This window comes from Lampetra planeri, unplaced genomic scaffold (genome assembly GCF_965212315.1).
Source record: "Lampetra planeri unplaced genomic scaffold, kcLamPlan1.2.h2 scaffold_525, whole genome shotgun sequence".
NCBI lineage: Eukaryota > Metazoa > Chordata > Hyperoartia > Petromyzontiformes > Petromyzontidae > Lampetra > Lampetra planeri.
Genome location: NW_027615348.1, coordinates 25,001 through 30,000, shown reverse-complemented (window position 1 = coordinate 30,000; position 5,000 = coordinate 25,001).

Genomic DNA, 5,000 nt, shown 5'->3' with positions numbered 1-5,000 from the left:
CTTGGGAAACAAAACCTGCTGACACACACCACTTATGCATCGCATGAAGATTGCCATTGTCCATACACTTGTGCAGGTGCGATGGAAATATTTTCTCGTTTTGGTGTATGCTATATTTTTACAGACAGCTACCGACAAACGGTAGAAATTAGCGGGGATAGGCCTCAGACATTACCCAAAGCTCCGGGAACGTGAGCGACGCAAGACGAATGGGCATTTTAAAGCAGATCTATGGCAGTTACTGACAGTGCCTGGCGTGGGTTACTTGTCTCCGTTGTCGAGAGGGGAAGACGACCCATGTATATGTAAAGGGCGATTTTTTTAGCAACCGTTAAGGCTGTTTTTCCCCTTCACTTGTATCGAGAGGGAAGCAAAGAACATGTATGGCGTGTACGTTTTTTTACGAATTTTCATTAGCAATCTAACGACATGAATTGCGAAGACGTTTTTTGAACAATTGTATTCCTTTCCCAAAACATCGAGTGCTAGTGTATAAAACCGCTAGAGAAAATAAATTGGCAGGCGAAACTTAAAAAGGAGAGACCCATGAACAGCATGGCCAGGCGGCTCACCTCGACGTTTTTCCCCCGAGCAAAGTCCGCCGAGACCCCCTGTATCCCACGGGGATGTACTGGCGTGCACTTAAAGGTTGATGCCGCTCTGTTACTTGGGAAACGAACCACAAGCCAAATCCAGCTAATTTGTGAATGACTTAGCTCTCCTGCTTTCTCGAGAACGTGCTTTTTTCGTCGGATGAAACTTCCACAGGCTTTTCCAGCAGATTTGCACCTGCACTCAAAAAAGTCAAAATTTTTACACATAGACCCCATCAAACGGGAGAAATTGGCCCGGATTGCTCTCATGTGCGTTACGGGGCATCGTTTCTCTCGCGCCGAATTCTCTCGAGCTGGGAAATCGCTCATTTTTGCGTCGCCAAATATCGTACGAACGCCGTGAAACTTCCACAGGCTTTTTCAGCAGATTTGCACGTGCACTCAAAAAAGTCAAAATTTTTACACATAGACCCCATCAAACGGGAGAAATTGGCCCGGATTGCTCTCATGTGCGTTACGGGGCATCGTTTCTCTCGCGCCGAATTCCATCGAGCTGGGAAATCGCTCATTTTTGCGTCGCCAAATATCGTACGAACGCCGTGAAACTTCCACAGGCTTTTTCAGCAGATTTGCACCTGCACTCAAAAAAGTCAAAATTTTTACACATAGACCCCATCAAACGGGAGAAATTGGCCCGGATTGCTCTCATGTGCGTTACGGGGCATCGTTTCTCTCGCGCCGAATTCTCTCGAGCTGGGAAATCGCTCATTTTTGCGTCGCCAAATATCGTACGAACGCCGTGAAACTTCCACAGGCTTTTTCAGCAGATTTGCACGTGCACTCAAAAAAGTCAAAATTTTTACACATAGACCCCATCAAACGGGAGAAATTGGCCCGGATTGCTCTCATGTGCGTTACGGGGCATCGTTTCTGTCGCGCCGAATTCCATCGAGCTGGGAAATCGCTCATTTTTGCGTCGCCAAATATCGTACGAACGCCGTGAAACTTCCACAGGCTTTTTCAGCAGATTTGCACGTGCACTCAAAAAAGTCAAAATTTGTACACATAGACCCCATCAAACGGGAGAAATTGGCCCGGATTGCTCTCATGTGCGTTACGGGGCATCGTTTCTCTCGCGCCGAATTCTCTCGAGCTGGGAAATCGCTCATTTTTGCGTCGCCAAATATCGTACGAACGCCGTGAAACTTCCACAGGCTTTTTCAGCAGATTTGCACGTGCACTCAAAAAAGTCAAAATTTTTACACATAGACCCCATCAAACGGGAGAAATTGGCCCGGATTGCTCTCATGTGCGTTACGGGGCATCGTTTCTGTCGCGCCGAATTCCATCGAGCTGGGAAATCGCTCATTTTTGCGTCGCCAAATATCGTACGAACGCCGTGAAACTTCCACAGGCTTTTCCAGCAGATTTGCACGTGCACTCAAAAAAGTCAAAATTTTTACACATAGACCCCATCAAACGGGAGAAATTGGCCGGGATTGCTCTCATGTGCGTTACGGGGCATCGTTTCTCTCGCGCCGAATTCCATCGAGCTGGGAAATCGCTCATTTTTGCGTCGCCAAATATCGTACGAACGCCGTGAAACTTCCACAGGCTTTTTCAGCAGATTTGCACGTGCACTCAAAAAAGTCAAAATTTGTACACATAGACCCCATCAAACGGGAGAAATTGGCCCGGATTGCTCTCATGTGCGTTACGGGGCATCGTTTCTCTCGCGCCGAATTCTCTCGAGCTGGGAAATCGCTCATTTTTGCGTCGCCAAATATCGTACGAACGCCGTGAAACTTCCACAGGCTTTTTCAGCAGATTTGCACGTGCACTCAAAAAAGTCAAAATTTTTACACATAGACCCCATCAAACGGGAGAAATTGGCCCGGATTGCTCTCATGTGCGTTACGGGGCATCGTTTCTGTCGCGCCGAATTCCATCGAGCTGGGAAATCGCTCATTTTTGCGTCGCCAAATATCGTACGAACGCCGTGAAACTTCCACAGGCTTTTCCAGCAGATTTGCACCTGCACTCAAAAAAGTCAAAATTTTTACACATAGACCCCATCAAACGGGAGAAATTGGCCCGGATTGCTCTCATGTGCGTTACGGGGCATCGTTTCTCTCGCGCCGAATTCTCTCGAGCTGGGAAATCGCTCATTTTTGCGTCGCCAAATATCGTACGAACGCCGTGAAACTTCCACAGGCTTTTTCAGCAGATTTGCACCTGCACTCAAAAAAGTCAAAATTTGTACACATAGACCCCATCAAACGGGAGAAATTGGCCGGGATTGCTCTCATGTGCGTTACGGGGCATCGTTTCTCTCGCTCCGAATTCCATCGAGCTGGGAAATCGCTCATTTTTGCGTCGCCAAATATCGTACGAACGCCGTGAAACTTCCACAGGCTTTTTCAGCAGATTTGCACGTGCACTCAAAAAAGTCAAAATTTGTACACATAGACCCCATCAAACGGGAGAAATTGGCCGGGATTGCTCTCATGTGCGTTACGGGGCATCGTTTCTCTCGCGCCGAATTCCATCGAGCTGGGAAATCGCTCATTTTTGCGTCGCCAAATATCGTACGAACGCCGTGAAACTTCCACAGGCTTTTCCAGCAGATTTGCACGTGCACTCAAAAAAGTCAAAATTTTTACACATAGACCCCATCAAACGGGAGAAATTGGCCCGGATTGCTCTCATGTGCGTTACGGGGCATCGTTTCTCTCGCGCCGAATTCTCTCGAGCTGGGAAATCGCTCATTTTTGCGTCGCCAAATATCGTACGAACGCCGTGAAACTTCCACAGGCTTTTTCAGCAGATTTGCACCTGCACTCAAAAAAGTCAAAATTTTTACACATAGACCCCATCAAACGGGAGAAATTGGCCCGGATTGCTCTCATGTGCGTTACGGGGCATCGTTTCTCTCGCTCCGAATTCCATCGAGCTTGGAAATCGCTCATTTTTGCGTCGCCAAATATCGTACGAACGCCGTGAAACTTCCACAGGCTTTTCCAGCAGATTTGCACCTGCACTCAAAAAAGTCAAAATTTTTACACATAGACCCCATCAAACGGGAGAAATTGGCCCGGATTGCTCTCATGTGCGTTACGGGGCATCGTTTCTGTCGCGCCGAATTCCATCGAGCTGGGAAATCGCTCATTTTTGCGTCGCCAAATATCGTACGAACGCCGTGAAACTTCCACAGGCTTTTCCAGCAGATTGGCACGTGCACTCAAAAAAGTCAAAATTTGTACACATAGACCCCATCAAACGGGAGAAATTGGCCGGGATTGCTCTCATGTGCGTTACGGGGCATCGTTTCTCTCGCTCCGAATTCCATCGAGCTGGGAAATCGCTCATTTTTGCGTCGCCAAATATCGTACGAACGCCGTGAAACTTCCACAGGCTTTTTCAGCAGATTTGCACGTGCACTCAAAAAAGTCAAAATTTGTACACATAGACCCCATCAAACGGGAGAAATTGGCCGGGATTGCTCTCATGTGCGTTACGGGGCATCGTTTCTCTCGCGCCGAATTCCATCGAGCTGGGAAATCGCTCATTTTTGCGTCGCCAAATATCGTACGAACGCCGTGAAACTTCCACAGGCTTTTTCAGCAGATTTGCACGTGCACTCAAAAAAGTCAAAATTTTTACACATAGACCCCATCAAACGGGAGAAATTGGCCCGGATTGCTCTCATGTGCGTTACGGGGCATCGTTTCTCTCGCTCCGAATTCCATCGAGCTTGGAAATCGCTCATTTTTGCGTCGCCAAATATCGTACGAACGCCGTGAAACTTCCACAGGCTTTTCCAGCAGATTTGCACCTGCACTCAAAAAAGTCAAAATTTTTACACATAGACCCCATCAAACGGGAGAAATTGGCCCGGATTGCTCTCATGTGCGTTACGGGGCATCGTTTCTCTCGCGCCGAATTCTCTCGAGCTGGGAAATCGCTCATTTTTGCGTCGCCAAATATCGTACGAACGCCGTGAAACTTCCACAGGCTTTTTCAGCAGATTTGCACCTGCACTCAAAAAAGTCAAAATTTGTACACATAGACCCCATCAAACGGGAGAAATTGGCCGGGATTGCTCTCATGTGCGTTACGGGGCATCGTTTCTCTCGCTCCGAATTCCATCGAGCTGGGAAATCGCTCATTTTTGCGTCGCCAAATATCGTACGAACGCCGTGAAACTTCCACAGGCTTTTTCAGCAGATTTGCACGTGCACTCAAAAAAGTCAAAATTTTTACACATAGACCCCATCAAACGGGAGAAATTGGCCGGGATTGCTCTCATGTGCGTTACGGGGCATCGTTTCTCTCGCGCCGAATTCCATCGAGCTGGGAAATCGCTCATTTTTGCGTCGCCAAATATCGTACGAACGCCGTGAAACTTCCACAGGCTTTTCCAGCAGATTTGCACGTGCACTCAAA